The sequence below is a fragment of the Eptesicus fuscus genome, chromosome 15, assembly GCF_027574615.1.
Source record: "Eptesicus fuscus isolate TK198812 chromosome 15, DD_ASM_mEF_20220401, whole genome shotgun sequence".
NCBI classification, from domain to species: Eukaryota; Metazoa; Chordata; class Mammalia; order Chiroptera; family Vespertilionidae; genus Eptesicus; species Eptesicus fuscus.
This window is the reverse complement of record NC_072487.1, coordinates 24,026,918-24,044,989: the sequence shown is the minus strand read 5'-3', so window position 1 is coordinate 24,044,989 and position 18,072 is coordinate 24,026,918.

Here is an 18,072-nt window from a genome sequence, read left to right as displayed (position 1 = left end):
ATACACACTGAAAAAATTAAGGAAATTATTTGTAAGATTCTAAGAAAGTAGGTGATTTAATTTTTGTTATAGTGATAATTGCTTCAAATGTTTCTTGTCTCATTAATCAATTAAGTAGTTGATCATCTATTATATTTCAGACCTGTGCTAGAAAGAATTATAAATGTAAATATATATTAACATGTACACAAAATTTATATAAATGTAGTTTAATTATTTTAAATATGAAAATGTCAAAAAAAAAAAGGAACCAAAGGGTTAAAAGTAAATGTTCTAAAATGTCCTGATTCATTTACGACTTTTGATGTGTAAGATTCACAGGATAAGTACAGACCTCAGAGGAAGGTATTCCTTTGTGCAGTGAAGCTGAGAGAGAAAGATGAATGATTCTACTAAAAGTGGCTCAGATAATTAGATTGTGCCTCCTTTGTGGTCTTTGTAAATATTTGGTTTAAAAAAAAAAACTCAAAACAAAAACAAGGCAAGTACTATTGATCTGGCCTTTTTCTCTCTGTGTAGACTAAGTCTGGTGTCACTCTGACAGTTTATTGAGGTGTAACTGACAATGAAAAATTATATAAATCAGAGGTATACAACTTGATTTGAAACATGTACACATTGAGAGCTATTCACCACAATTAAGCCCCTTTTTGTGTTTTGTGCTGTGTTTACAGTTTGGATTATTTTTACCATGTATATGTATTAGCTATTTAAGATAAATATATAACATTGTTAAATAAAAATGATTTTGTTTACCAAAGATAAAATAACAAATCAACTTTACTGAGTCTTATGAACTGGAGTGGAACACTGATTACAATTGTCTGACCCCATTTATGCAAATCCCCTCTCTGGTCCTTTAATGTGAAGTTTTGCAAAGCCTCTTGCGGTCAGCTGCAGGCAGGAAGGGGCTCTTTGGAGTTCAAGATGGAAATGAGACCAGAGCTGGACTGGGAGTTTCACACAATGTCAGCCCACCCTTTCCCTGTGGAATAGGAATTGTTGGCAAAGTAGACATCCTCTCATAGAATAGTCTCAGCTTTCTCTTTGAAAAATATACAAAAAAGAAAAAGAACATTCTAACATGCAACCACAAGGAATGTGCATTAGGATCCTGTTTAGAGGAATCAAAATCTGTATCTTGAATCAGGATTCTGACTGACCTCTGTATGTCTGTCTGAACTAGTAGTTAGATGATCCTTTTCTTCATTTTTGTACAGTGATATTTGAAAGCCTATAGTAAGTTGTCAGTGAAAAGCAAAGTGAAATGGAATGTTCCAAAGTTATCCAGTAAATTCATCCTAAGAAAATAAACAACCAGAATAATTCAAGTCAAAAAAATTCCATTACCACTCTTTTTTTTTTCTAATTATCAAGTTTACTTTGGCTGCATTATCCTAACATCTATTATATCAGGACCAGAATATACCAAAATAACTGCATTGAGTTATATTTTTACTGTGAATAATAAGATTTAGTAGTCTGTCTGTCTGTATTTGCAAACTTATTTTGGAGCTATTTTAATGAATGTCCTAATCTTATATCTCCCTAATCTGCAAACCAAACAAGTTCAGTCACCTCAAAAATTGTGCCAAATAAGGTAAGAAATAAAGCTGCGGCAATCTGAGGTTTCACAAAGCCTTCACAGATTTGCTAATGACTTTTCATCAGCATTTGCCTATTACAGTTGCTTGTATATCCTCTAAAATGCTACCATTCAATTAAGCAAGTTTGAAAGGGAATTTTTATAAAACTTTCCTGGGAAGGTCTCATAATATTTATATGTTTTCAATTGCCGATTATGACAAGACTTTGGCATTAATATCTATGTGGTCTTGCTGAGGGTGTGTGTGTGTGTGTGTGTGTGTGTGTGTGTGTGTGTGTGTGTGTGTTTTAGTTTATTCTCACCCGAGGATTTTTTTTTAATTTCTTTATTGATTAAGGTATCACATATTTGTCCTCATCCCCCCATTCCCATCCCAAACCCCTCCCCACTCATGCCCCCACCCCCAGTTGTCCATGACCACTGGTTATGCTTATATGCATGCATACAAGTCCTTTGGTTGATCTCTCCCCCCTTACCCCGACCCTCCCCTACCTTCCCTCTGAGGTTTGATAGTCTGATCGATGCTTCCCTGTTTCCGGGTCTGTGTTTGTTCATCTGTCTATGTTGTTCATTATTTCCCCTAGATGTGTGAGATCATGTGATACTAGAAATACACTTATAAGAACCGAAAATGAGACAAGCCATAATGGTTATGCTGAGAGGCAAATGCTGAGGATATTTTTCCATCGATTTTTTTAGAGAGAGTGGAAGGGGAAGAGATAGAGAAAAACGTCAATGTCAGAGACACATGGATTGGTTGCCTCCACACACGTGCCCCAACCAGGGCCAGAGATCAAACCTGCAACCTAGGTACATGCGCTTGACTGGAATCAAACCTGGGACCTGTCAGTCCCCAGGCCAACACTCAATCCACTGAGCCAAACCAGCTAGGGTGTATTACTGAGTTTTCTATTCTGTGATCATAAATTCTACTTCATACAGATGAAACTAAATTGTGCATTTTGCACTGTTACACAGGAAGCTCATCCTCTTCAATAATGTGGGGGGCACTGACTGTAGCTTTCTTCAGGAATGTTCCCATTGTGATGTAAAAAGGATCTGATACCCTAAGCCCAACACGGAAAAACATCTGGTTCACTCTGGAGTGCATCACCCAGCAGTCAAGAGGAAAGAGAGTTCTTGAAGCCCCATATCTTTAGCTTGCTTGCTGCTAGCTAGCTTCTCCAATGATATATATATTACCATCTTGCCTTGTGCAATATAACACTAGGAGATGATTCTAGGATCTAGGCTATATATTCTAGAGAAAGTATTATGAACTCTATACAATTAAGAAATATATAGTAGTATGTTTTACATTACTCAGTTCTTCATCTTCTCCTCCCTCATACTCATCCTCCCACCAGGCAAAAGTATAATCCTCCTAAATGAAATTCTCCACTGCTTAAAATCTTCCAATGGCAACACATTGCCTGTGAGACAAGCACAAATGCATTGCAGGCCACACAAGCCCAACCATTACCTGGCTGCTACTTGTCTTCCTCATCTTTCACTTGATGATTTACAAATACCAGATTGCTATAGTTCCTCAATGCACATGATGAGTCATGCATGCTGTTGTCCATAATGTTTCCTCTGCCTGCACTCTGACAAACCTTGACCTGCTGACCCATATTTAAGACTTGGGTCACACATATCTCCTCCAGAAAGCTGCTTCTCAAGCCATGGACCCTCCTGAACTACTCAGACCAAACAACGGGCCCTATTTGTTGATTCCACAGGACCCTACTCTGTCTTCCGTTACAGAATGTATCATAGTGGGTTTTCTTCCTCCTTCCTTCTCAGGAAACTGTGAACACCTCAAGGTCAAGGACAAATGTGTTCACCGGTATTTTACTCATCTCTATGCTGCCACCCACCTTTCAGGATGGGAATGGGTGGAGAGAAAGAGAGAGAAAAGCATAGACAAAGGTAACAGAAATGTCTAGAGATAGAACCATGACACCAGAGGAATTCCAGAGCCAAGCAATTTGCTTAAAGGAAAACAAACTTCATTACAGGAGATAGTCTGGTATGTCTCTGTTGCTTTTAATCTGAAAGAGTAAAAGAAACACAAGCCTCAATTAATGTTCATGAATGAGTGATAAATATTATCTCAGCTTCCACAACATGCTGTTTCCCCTCTAATAATTTTTCTCACCTGAAATGCCGGTTCCAACTCTCTAGGCCCATTTTGACATAACTCTTTAAGCCTGGGCAAGGTATTATGTCTCCATGATACCTTCTACAATTACTCCAGGAAACATTATTTTTATCATCTCTGAAACTCTAGAACACTGACCCTTTACTCTCACCACTCATAAATATTTTAGGGCTTTCTTTCCTTCATACTTGTTTAATCTGATTAACATATTGATAACTGTATTGTGGCTTAACCACTGATACTCATATTTGATGTTGACAATAAATAAAATTAATGCTCAATTAAATGTTTTTCTCTTTTCCCTAATTTCTCTTTCAGTTAGAATATTAATAAATCTATGGGAAACAGTTGGATAGATTTGAATTTATTTTAGACTTCTTTTACTCATCTGTGTGTTCTTTTCTATTTTTCATCTGTGTGTTCTTATAAAAACCTGGAATTTCAAGTATCTGAGGGTAAAGAAGCTGTTTATAGGCTGGGGAAGGCTTACTTCCCCTAAAGTAATTGAAAAATATGTAATGTTCAAATGTGCCAGATACTCTCTATGTGACCTTGGGAAAGTATATTTCCTCTTTCAATTTTAGGTTGCTCCTTGTAAAATTGTACACCAGATGATAAGAGGAATCTTTCCAAATATAAATTTCCAATGTGTATAAACCTATAATATCTTGTTTTGTTTGGTGTTAAAGAGTAGTTTTGTTTTTTACTTTTTAAAACATATATTTTAATTGATTTCAGAGAGGAAGAGAGAGGGAGAGAGAGAGAGAAACATCAATGATGAGAGAGAATCATTGATTGGCTGCCTCATGCACGCCCCCTACTGGGGATTGAGCTTACAACCCGGGCATGTGCCCTGACCAGGAATCAAACCATGACTTCCTGGTTCATGAGTCAATGCTCAACCACTGAGCAACACCAGCCAGGACAGAAACACTCTTTTAAGAGCTTTTATTATTATATTTATTTTAAGTGCTTTTAAAATAATACTAACTTATTTCTCATACAACACTCCACTCTGAGGGATATGCTATTGGTAGCTTCCTTCAACATATAAGGAAACTGAGGCTCAGAGAGAAACATTTGGAAAGCAGAGGTGAGATTTAAATTTTAGCCCTTCCACCCTAACACAACCATTATAATTTATATCTCTACCCATCTAGCCTTTGCATATATATATATTTCAACAGTCTTTTTGTTCTGATTTCTTCATGGACTTTCGAAAGTTAGAACTGCCAGTATTCTCAGGAACACTTTGAATAGTCTAAGAAGTAACTTATGGAGAACAGGACTAAATAGGGGAGTACCAATAGTAATCAAACATATGTTTACCAATAGTAATCAAACATATGTTTAATCTTTACCTTTGAAAACATTTAAAAAGCATTGACAATTGAATAAAATCAAGAATACTAACCTCTAATAATAATGAATTACATTTAAAAACACATTCAGTATCTCTTATCCTCACAACAATTCTATTGGGATAACTTTCTTTTGACTATCTCTGTTGTTGATTTTCCTTTTAATCCATCTTAAGCAATGTCAATATATCTTCCAAAAATGCAAAATTTATACTGGAATGTATCTTTCTTAAAAAGTTTAAATATGTCCTAAACATTTAAAGAGTTTATCTTTTAAAAAAGTTTTAAATTTACTAACTGATAGATTTATATAATTATACTAGTGGCCCAGTGCACAAAATTCATGCACAGGGTGGGGGAGGGGTGTTCCTCAGCCTGGCCTGCACCCTCTCCAATCTGGGACCCCTTGAAGTATGTCCTACTGCCGGTTTACAGGGATTGGGCCTAAACCGGCAATCGGACATCACTCTCACAATCTGGGACTGCTGGCTCCAGCCACTCACCTGCCTGCCTGCCTGACTGATTGCCCCTAACCACTCTGCCTGCTGGCCTGCTCACCCTCAACTGCCCACTGCTGTTGGCCTGCTCGCCCCCAAATGCCCTGACAGCCTGATCACCTCCAACTGCCCCCCGTGCCAGCCTGCTCACCCCCAACTGCTCCCCTGCTGGCCTGCTCACTCCAAACTGCGCCCCCCCTGCTGTCCTGATCAATTCCAACTGAACCCTACTGATGGCCTGCTCACCCCCGACTGGCCCCCCTGCTGGTCTGCTTACCCCCAACGACCCCACCCCCCACTAGCCTGATCACCCACAACTACCATCCCATCCTGGCCTGATCACCCCCCAACCCAAGCTCCCAGCCCCTCCTTTTTTTTTTTTTTTTTTCCAGTGCCTCCTTGAGCAGAGGCCAGGGCCAGCTGGAAGCAAGTATCTGGGATTTTTTTAATCTTCTATAATTGAAACTTTGAAGCCTTGAGTGGAGGCCAGGGCCAGCCAGAGTAGGCGGGAAGCTTGGATTCCTCCATCGCCGGGGCAACCCAAGCCTCCTGCTCACTCCAGCTCCATGGCTGCCGCCATCTTGGTTGGGTTAATTTGCATACTCACTCCTGATTGGCTTGTGGGCGTGGCTTGTGGGCGTAGCAGAGGTACGGTCAATTTGCATGTTTCTCTTTTATTAGTGTAGATAAATATATGTGTGCATAAGGAATATATAATACTTATAATACACTACAGGTTATGGGGCAAAAGAAGGTTTATATGTAAAATAGAGTTTATTCTTATATTATTCTCCATCTGAACTGTAAGCCTACCTTTGCTGCACTTTGTATATATAATATAACTGTCACAATTCTAAGACATTCAATTTTCAACTTATATTTATAGAATAGTCTTTTACTCCCTGTTTTTGCCTCATCTTACTCAAGTATCCAATTATACTGAATTTATTTGCTTTCACCTGAATATGATGTTTGCTTTCCATGCTTTTGTTTATATTGATGCTTCTTCACTGATAGCATCCTATTCCTCCTTTAAGGCTCAACTGAAGTATCACCAACTCAACTTTCAAGACTTAAACGTAATGTAAACTTGGAAATCTCCCAATCATACCAAGGTGCTTCCACAGCACTGCGCATCTGTGCTATATGTCACATTTTATCATCTTATTTCTTCATGAGCCTGTTGGGTTTATCATTGAGCCCTAACATCATCCTGGAATACAGTAAGTGAATACTAAAGGATTATAAATCCATAAATTATAATAAGATGGCACAGAGGAACTATTACTTGTATTTAACCAAAGAAGCATATTCCAAAAGTGAAAGTGACTTGCTGAGGCTACAGACTAACTCCTATGAGATATTAACACCTATTATGAGCACATGAGAAAGCTGGCTTCCCAAATGTTCCTACCTTTCTCATGATGTGTAACAGGAACTGAAGAATGACAAAGCTGTGGATGGGGGTAATGGAGCTAAGTATGTGCAAAGAATACCAGGGCAAATTTAGAGGGATTGAATTATGAATGCTTAAATTTTATGACCACAAATCTCAATCATCTCTGAGAATTACTTTTCATATTTTCTTGGTCAGCTATTTCACATCTCTCCTTTACCCTCCATCACTCTCAGGCATCTCCTCACTCTCCAAAGCTGACCCTTCTTACTTCAATAAAAAAGTAGAAGTAGCTGCATCAGAGGCTTACTGCAAGTAACATGGGTGAACAAATACACATATGATAAGGGAGTAAGGGTGATCTTATTTTGACATGTGGACTTTAGTGATGAGAAAGGCTTAACATCTTGACTTGTAACAAGGGGTCAGTCTCACTTTCTGTCCTTACTCTGTATCACCCCCCTCCCAACCCCCAAATAATGTTGCCAGGGAGAGAATGAGACCTCAGATATACTGCTGTCTTGGATCATCTTAACTAGTTCTCTGGATCAATGTTTATAAAAACAGAAAGAATAATGATAGGAAAGAGACATGAAAGAATGAGTGAGACTTACTAGTAACTCAAAGAAGATGGAGCATTTCATAACTAATTGGATCTTTTGTTGCCACATGATGGAAAGAAGGGGCTCTTTATTTCTTAGATTTCTTTATAATGATGCATACTTTTTTGTAGTTAGATTTCCTTGCAGTGCTTGTCAGGGATGATAGGGCTACTGAAACTTAGGGGAGATCCTGGGTGACAGTATTGCTCACTTAGATCTGTACTTCACACAGTTTAGAACTCACCTCATCAATTGTACTTGCTTATATGACTGTCTACTCCCTCAAACTGTGGATATGTGTATTCCCAACATCTAGTACACTGCTGAATACATAACAAATATTCAATAAATGCTTATAGAGTGAATGTATGATTTTGCTTGTTCTAGAAGTTGGGTGAAACTTCAATTCAGAATGAAACAGAATGCACCACATTTTAAGGAAAGTTATCAATGTGAAATCATTACATTATTGATATGATTTGCACAGGACCTCATAAGACAAAAATTCAACTAGAAGCCGTGCTGAAAACTAAATACCAACATTTTTACATTCATTCATTTTTTAATGTGAGAATTAAACTTTCAGAACAAACTCCTATGTTATTGGCTTGATCTTTTCATATTTTAAAAAAGCTCAGAAAATAACATATTTAATTACTACTTTTACCCTAGATGCCACTACTAAGTAGATTTAATTTGTATCTGTAAGATTTACTGTATTATTCATCAGAATTTTTTTTCAGAAAAATGGATTGTTATTTCTTCAGTGTGTTTCAACATCAATAGTAGTAGGTGTATAGTCATGATCTGGAATACTTGTACTGTAGGAAGAGACAAATTGAGAGTTTCCTGCATAATGTTTTCCTCTTTGATGCTGGTTCATTTATAACTTTTCGATGTAATTTTAAGGTGACATTGCCAGATCTAAGCATTTTCACATAAAATAAAAATTTACTTTAATCAAGGTGAAAGCACAAGGAAATGACTTTCCCTTAAGTAATTGCTTTTTACTTCTGTGGGTGCATGTTTTCCACATCCTATGGGATTGGCAATGCAGTGTATGATGTTTATCCTTAGCTTCTTACATCTCTAAGAGCCTTATAAGGCTCTGCATATGAATATACTTGGTTGGTTTTATAAATAGGACAAACTCCAAAGAAAAAAGGCTTATTTATCATATTTTCTAACTGATCTTGAGTGGATCAAACTAGTCCCTGCTATTTAGAGCAAGTTCAAATATTTAGCCTTGCCGAACACAGGGTTTCTAATAATTTAACATAATGTTTAATGTTGCCTAACTTTGTTTGGATATTGCTTAAGGATCCAGTCAAAGGAAATCCATAATTCTTTTAGATTCACAACATAAGGCTTAGAGAAAAAGACATTTGCAATTATTTCTATCTTACAGGAGATTCTAATTTTGCATCAATTTCCTATATGTAGGGCAATTCACCTTTTTATTAGGAATTGCTCTCTTATCCAATAGGATTGTGCTCACATAGAGAACCTTGGAATACAGTAAGTGGATACTAATGGCAGGTTCTAATGAGGAACTCAAGTGGTTACTGGCTATGAGGAAATGCCTGGGCCTCTCCTCTTACTCAGAGCCCATTCACTGACCTGTTGATTCAGCTGGACTCTTTAAATACCTAAATCCAATAGACTTCTGTGTTTCAGTAAGGCTTTAGCTTTTTAGTCAAGAGAACTCTGAGTGTGAAGTAGAAAAAGTGTGGAAGCTGGCACAGGGACCGCTGTTTCCATTCCCTTCATTATAGTGAGATATTTTTGTGGTTTACAAGAACGTCAAACCCCTGATCTGGCAGAGACCTGCCATTCTAGATTGATTTTGCATCAGGTTTATTTGGCACATCAATAGTTATTTATATGGATTCTACTTTTCCAACTCTTAAACATTACTCTTTGATTACTTATAGGAATCTGCCTCAGTCTCTCCATAATTCTGTTTAGGTTATACTGTTTAGTTAATCAGGTTTGTCTTCTCTGTCTTCTTTTCTTCCAACCTTTCTCTTCTCTGTGGGCAGCCCAACTCCCAATGTAGGCTCTCAGACACTTCATTGCTTTATTTGTAGAGGAATAACTGCAAGTTATCCCAGGGTGTGGATGGATGAGGGTATGAGGAAGCCAGAAGAGTTTTCATGTTAAGTTGATATAATCCAAAAAGTACATGGAGGGAAAACTTTCCCACAGTCATGATTCACTTTCTACATGTGCAAATATTTAAGTTGTAGGTGGTATTTTCAGAATTTACAACCAAACTCAGATCTCCAAGATTCCCACAGGCAGACTTCACTATGTCTAATGGTTTAGGAGTTCATGCTTGTCTAGTTAGCTATATACAAAACTAATATCTTGTCTACCAAAAGTTAGAGAGTAAACACATCTCAGAGGAAATAAGCACACCTGGGGGGAAAACCCAGCTCTATCAATAATTAGATTTTTATACATAAGCAAGTTCAGTTTAGCACTCTAACATTCTGGGATTTATTCTTCTCTTCTTTGAAGCAGGAAATAATTCTGGCCTTTTAGGTGTGAGAGAAATCTAGAAGTGACATCTATCAACACATTGATAGGGTCATTTTGCTGGTCAGGTTACCAAGGCGGGCATCTCTTCTGCCCCTGTGGCTCCATATGGATCCTGAAACTTGTTTGATGAAAACAACATCCTAGCTTAGAAGACCACTCTTTGAAGATTATGGTACTACTTTTAAAAGTTGCTATGAATAACAATTGAGAAAATAGATAAAATACAATACAGTGTACCTCAGACAGTGGACTCTTAGTTAATGTTAACCTTTCATGTTTATGATGTTAATAACTACAATCATAATAATAAGCTGTGATGCAAATATATGGGCTATAATCAAAATGCTATGAAGCTAATAGATTGGCCACCTGGGAGCAGGACACTGATCAGATCATCATAGTCTGGAGTTTGGCCCTAGCCTGTTGGCTCAGTAGTAACACAATGTTGGTTACTACTAAGGGATGATTCACAAGTACCAAACTCACAAAGAATAAACTTAACAAGTTACAATGAGAAATGTAATTATCACTCACAATAATCCTATGAGTCACAATTTAATTCATCAAAAGAAATCAGGGTAAACTAAGGTTCATAAGACAGTGGAAACAGAAGCAAGGTAGGAAGCTGGCTGAACTTAAAGGTGAAGGCTACCACACTTCATTAAGCTGATGAATCCACAGCCACTACTAGAATTAGTTTACCATATGGAGAGGACAAAGTATAACATAGAAGAGACAGAACTTTCTATCACCTAGTTACTGCTGGTGACTCACAATCTATGGGTCTTACTGTTTTTTTCTCCCCCTTTTCTAATTTCCACGTTGGCAAGTTTCCTTCCATTGCCACTCATTCTTTCTTCCTTTCTTCTATTCTTCCTTTTGCTTTACATGTTTTTCTTTTTCCCTCTCCTTTTTTTAAAGGAAGAATAATAGCTTGCAACTTGTATATGTTAATAGAGCCATTCTTGTTTAATCCTGTTCAGTGACCCTGGCTACTCAAGATTCACATACTGACTTTGTGAGTTGTATTTACAGTTGACTAATCTCATTAAATGTACAATGATTTTGTCTGATTTGTTTCTTACAGAGAAGGTGAACTTAATACTCTGGAAGTAACATGCTTTACTCCCACCATGTATATCAGGAACATACTCCTTAATAGGTCAATTAAACACATAATGCATCTTTAGTGTACCATTTCCACAGAAATGAGTGACTGATATATAATTATTTTCTACAGGAAAAGACTTCAGCGTTGAACCTAAAGTCCTCTGCACCTCCAAATGCTCCTTCCATCCCCAGCCTTCATGGCCCAGCTAGGCAGTCATGGTGGCTCCCAGGTCTGAGGGCGATTAGATTCCACATTGATAAAGAACAGGACCCGTCTGTAGGCTTCTGACCAGGAACTCCTCTATCTGCTTCCCTTTCACTGAGCTTTATGACGCCCAGTCAGAATTTTTTGTTGTTGTTGTTTTGTTAATCCTCTCTTGAGGATATTTTTTCATCAATTTTTCCCCCCAAGAGAGAGGGAAAGACAGAGAGAAATATCAATGTGAGAGAAACACATTGATTGGTTGCCTCCTGCATGTGGCCCGACCAGGGCCCGGGGCCCGGGAGGAGCCTGTAACAGAGGTAAGTGCCCTTGACTGGAATCGAACCCGGGACCCTTGGGTCCACAGGCCAACACTCTATCCACTGAGCCAAACCAGCTAGGGCAGAATTTAATATTTTCCTTACCCACGGTAGCCTAGTCTAGAGATTCTATATAGAACTCTTTAATTCCTTCTAAAGTAATTTTATTTGAGTAACAATAGCCTCTACCTCCACATGATTATGGGGGAGGGGAGGATTAAAACAACATAATACAGGAAAGTATTTAAGAGTTACTGAAAATATTAAATGCTCAATAATCCTCTTCTTCCATCACAGTAAACAATAAGGACCATGAAAGTGACATTACATTCCCAGCACTTAGCACCGAGCCCAGAAGATGCTCAGTGGTCAAAAATAGTGGTTGAATGAATAAATGTACAATGAAAGGGAAAGAGGAATCAAAACACCCTTCCACGTGGCTTCCTCCTTCTTTCAAAAGCATCGAGTCCCAGGGCCCTTTGTCCTTTTCCACAGGACCCCAAAGGAGAGGAGTGAACATTGCCTGGGAAAACGTAACCTTGCCCAGCACTGTTAGCTCTAGCACAAAACGTGTTGTTTTTCTTTTATTTAAATCTTAAATTCTTATAGAATTTTTAATACAAAAATTAGGTTTTCAACTACTCCATAACACCTTATTCTTATGGATATCTGTGTTCATCTTTATGCATACCCTCTGGCATCACACCTTTACCCCAGGCGTTTAGAACAGTTATGACAGTGGCAGGCACTTGGAATCCAAGTCTTTTGAAGTTTCATACCATGGAATTGGGCTCCTCTGGCAATTTTACATAGACAAATACAGAGACTGTTAAAACTCATCAGAATGAATACTGTGTATGTAAACTGGAACTCTAATGAAAAATTTTTTTTTAAAAGTACATATGTTGTATTGAATCCTCAGAATCATCTTATGGGAAAACCAGATGTCACCATGTTTAAGAAATCTGCCACATTATTCTGTGTATGGGGCTTATAGTAACTTACATTTTTTAAAATGGTAATCTTGTATTACATCCATTCTCCCTCCTATCGGACATGAGCACAGATCATACCTCCAGGTAATTACGTACTGTGGAAGCAAACGATAGGTCATGTATGCAGAGTACTGGCATCTAGACTGACCCAGGAAATAAGGTACTGAGTCAGCATAACTGTGGTTTATTTTTAAGAACAATGACCTAGCAGGCATTTAGAATCCAGGTTTTTTGATGTCTCAAGCATCAACCATTAGTTTGTAAGGCATCCCAATGACCAGTATTTATATTATTTGGCCGTCTGCTGGATCCTCAGTTACATCTGTCTGAGACAGGGAAAGTTATAAAGCCAAAGCTAAATTACAGACACCACTATGGAGAGACACAGCCCCTCATTAGAGGATGAAACAAAATATTAGAGAGCCCCCCGAGGGTAACCCGGACTTCCGAAATTAGCAGATGAAAACCCCAAAAGTCCAGCAATTGTGCTCTATCGTCTGTCAACAAAAACCACTTTCTTTTCTGTTTTTTTTCATGTCTTCAATTTTCAAAGATTAGTTTAAGATTACAGGAGGCAGTGAGTTTTAATTAAAAGTAGATTGAATAGATTAGCGGACTGGAAAATGGAACAGAGCCCTGATGCTTAATACAGTCAATTATTACTAATATTTCTTGTAGTTCCATGAATTTATACTGTTCTATGGCTAAGCCCTATTTTTATTATCTTGTATTTCAAATGTAGTATATGTATTTATAGATACATTTCATGGATCACTCCTTTAATTACAGCTGTTTAAATTATTTTGTTGGAAGTCTTTATTAAACAAAAATATCATATATATCTAATCCTTGATAGCACATTGTCATTAACAAAAGTTAATAATTCTGTAGAAGGCTTATTATCTAATTAAGAAAAGATTGTGCTTCAAGGAGGAAAGGCAATCACAATTTCAGATTATTTCATAGCAACGGTAGGAGAAGAAGCTGGTTAGGAAAGTTGGGTTATTGCTTATGGGAGAAAGGAAAGACTACATTGGTTATCCCAAAAGGGAGCTATTTTGTGAAGATGAGACAAGAGTCTAACTGCATTAAGAGACAAGACAGGAAGTCACATGTAATCACAGTATGAAGATGGTATTTAAATACTGGAGCTCTAAAAATAGCTGAATATTTGAATAACAGACAAGGTAATAACTGTTACTGAAAATTAAGTTAGATATGCAATTTATTATTTGGTATTATTTTCCTTCCTTTTTCTATCATATATTTCCCCTTATTTTTCTGTATAAACTAACCAAATCAATAATTATTTATTGAATGCTTATTTTAGGGAAGGCATTCTGGTAGGCACTGTGATAACCTTGCCATCAAAGAGCTCATAAATTCATTGGCATTGGGAAGTGGGAGAAAATAAACACATTAAAAACTGAGTGGCTACACCATTCATAGATGTTCAAAACAGCAGGTGAAATGTCACAACGCAGCTCCTGCTTCACTGTCTGAGGAACTCTTAACATGTTACCTGCAATTCAGAGGTGCCAGTAATCACTTCAGCCTTGGATGATGACTGAGGAATTCACTCACTTTACATTTTAATTCATTTGTACTGAAATATACTAATGATATAGAAACATGTGCATGGTAAATATTCCTTCTACGAGTTTTCACAATTAGATACATCCAGAAACCACTGGCAAAGCAAGACATCAAATATTTCCATCACCCCAGAAAGATCTCTCACAACCCTTTCTAGCCAATCCCGTCTCTCCCATACTGGCCTCAGAGGCAGCGTTTCTTGATTTCTGTCACCATAAATTAGTTTTGCCTGTTTGACCTTATATACATGTGATCATAGAATATAACTTCTTTTAATTTTGGTTTCTTTGGATCAACAAAGTTTCCAAGATTCATCCATGTTGTATATATTCAGGGTGGGGCAAAAGTAGGTTTACTGTTGTATGGAAAATAATAATTAGTAAATAATAATACAAGAATAAACTCTGTTTCATGTTCTCACATCTCTAAACCTATGTTTGCCCCACCCTGTGTTAGTACATTCTAATGCTAATAAAAATTAGTAAGTTCTAATAATTTCCTTTCTAATGCTAAGTAGTTATGCTCTTAGTTTCTTGGTTAACTATCCAATGAAGTACTTAAAACAATGTTAGTTTTCTACTGCAACATAAGAAATCACAATAAACTTTATTATTTCATAATTCTCTAAGTCAGGCTTAAGCTCAAGTGGGCTTGACTAAGTCCTCTGTTCAGGGTCCAGAAGGCCTAAAGCCAAGGAGCTGACCTGCTGGGCTTTCATCTGGAACCCAGGGAATATCCCACTCTCTTGGGTGATTGGAAGAATTCAGTGCCTCGTGACTATAGGTCTGAGAGTCCCATTTCCTGGCTGGCAGTCAGCTGGGGTCCCCTTTTGGCTCCTAGACAACACCTGTATTCCTTATCATTTAACTCCCCCTCCCACATCTTCAAGCCAACAGAGGCCTATCATATCCTGTGCTTAGAATCTGATTTTTCCTCTGCCTTCCTCTTCTGACAGCAACTGGAGAAAGTTCTCTGCTTTTAAAGTCTCCCCTTCAAAGGTCAAGTCTTCCATATAAAGTATTAACAATCATGGGAGTGATAGCACAATCATATGCTCCGGGTAGTCCAGGCTGTGAAATCTTGGGGGCCCTCCCTAGGAATTGTGCCTACTACACTAACTGGAATTATCGTCTCAATTTATTTATTTAAATGATTGAAACGTGGCTGGAGGAGTGAGCAGGGTCAGCAAAGGTTGACAGTACAGGTCAAAGAGCATCCACCCTGGTCTGGACAGGACTGAGAACTCTAGACCAAAAAAGAACCCAGGAAACACATATGTGGCCATTTGTAAAATACCAGGCAGAAGGATTTACAATTCTGTTGGAGACTTTTGGAATACTTAATTATAAAGTGATAAGAGCACAGCAAACTAAGTGAGCCAGAAGAGGAAGGAAAATACCTGCTATTAGGACAAAGAAGTCTAACAGGAAATGAAGTGTAATCAGAGAACAATATCTGGCTAAGCAATAAACTCACTTACATAATCACATTAAGCAGACATCCAGTACTGATTTAACCAAATTACGGTCTATTTTTACTGGGAAAATGAAAGAAGGAAAAAGGGGGTGTGTGATATAAGACTGCTAAGATTTAATCTTCCATAATGTAAGGTAAACAGAAATTGGTGAAAAAAGAGATATGTCTAATTTTAAAATATGAACATAAATGACAGGATGAATTAAAAGAATTTGAGTAGGTGGTGATGAGGTAGGGCAGAGGGCTTTTCTTTTCCATTATAAAATTTGTGGTACTTGAATATTAAAGCGATATAGATTTAAAAATACCAATTATTAAAAAGAAAGATAGCATTTTTATGCAGACATTTCATGTTTTAACAATTACCCAAATATATTTAACTCATAATCTAAACAGAGCTGAGCTTTTGTACTCTAAGATTTTTTTTAAATTGTATTAGTTTTAGCAACTTTATCTCATTTTAATTTTTTGCTGTTGTTAATGATTAAAATAATTTTAAATCAATCACCTCTACAGAATTCCATTTTTTTATGTATCTCACTTCTCTTCATTCATATCAGCTTGCAGGGGATTGGATATGGGAGGGGAGATTAAAAACTACATCAAAGTTGTGGAAGAAGCAGACTATAAAAAGGGCCTTCAGAACAAAGAAGGAAGCCTTTTCAGGCTCAGTATTTTAAGTAGACTGATTCAGGAGTTATATATACTGGGAACAGTGAATTCTAGACCTCAGCCCTCCCCTGAGCCAGGTCTACCTATAACAAGTACAGGGGTTCTTTAACCTGGGACCTCACGAAGGCAACACGAGGATTTGTCTAGAGTGAACAAACACTCACTCATTAAAGAGAACCACACACTGGCTTCCTTATGCCTGGATATATGCAAATAATGAGAACTGACTCAGTGTGAGGTGTATCAGACTCCAGTTTCGCCTTACCAAATAACCGATGACAGCCCTCAATACTTTTCTGCTGAGAAAGTAATTCTACTCCTGTCTGGATCCTCTCTTGTGTCCCAGGTTCTTCTCACACATGTTCCAGGTCTGTTCTGGAATGATTGCAACTTGCTTCACAACCCCTCTACTCATCCAAATCACTATCTCTGGAAATGACTGCCTCATGATACGGATCCCTGTTTCTCTAATCACAGAGCTTCATGCCGCCTTTTCAAAACTACGTCTGTTCTTTGCAATCATTTTATTGTGGGACTGTGGCATTTCTTATGTATCACCATTAAGCATTTCCTAAGCAAGGTGACTTAGGACATTACCATTTAATCTCTTCTTGCATGGGATCTTATCGGTTGCATAATTATGTGATACCTCAGGAGACATTAAATGGTAATGTTCTAAGTCACTTTGGTTATAATTATAGGCAGCTAATTTATATTATATATTTAATTAAATAAATATATACCAAGAAGTTATATTAGGCTCTGAAATGATGAATGAGATGCACTCTCTGGCCTCAAAAAGCATAGAGCTGAGAGGAGAACAACAATTAAGGAAGTGGTTTTAACCCAGCTTCTCATGTGCAGTAATACAGAGGGCCACAGAGCTCGAGTAGCACCCGATAGCAACACTGAATGCAGGCGTAGGAGGGGTGCACGGTGGCTTTCTCAAGAGGCCAAACTGACTCTGATCATCATTTCGAACAATATTCCTTGATTTAGGAAAACAAAATCCACTTTATTTCTGTCTAATTTCTTCTCCTCTCACAGAGGTTCCACTGAACTCCCAACTCACAAACTTTCCCACCTTCCTTCCTAGCGTGACATCCCATTAGAACCTCGGTTCTCAGAGGATATGGAAAGAGATTGCTCACTGTAGGAAACACACACAGTCTCAGATTGTGTGTAAAGATTCGTGTCACTGAGTCCAGCCTTTGCTGGCCATTCCACAGTAGCATTTAAAAAAAACAAATAGCAAACAAACAAAACTTCCATGTCTTACTGAAACACCACAACGCGCTTTCTTATGTTTGCTCTGCTGCTCTCAATGGTCGGGAGCTGGCACAGCAGCAGCAGGAATCTCACTGTCAGTTCCTACCTTTCTCTACTCCCTATAAGAAAAGAATGGCATCTTTACAATTCTTTTCACAAAACCTCTCGGTCCACACGAGCAAATCGAACTTTTAAAATGACTACATCTTCTAGAGGTACGTGGAGACAGAAAACATTTACACTATAAACTATAAAATACCAG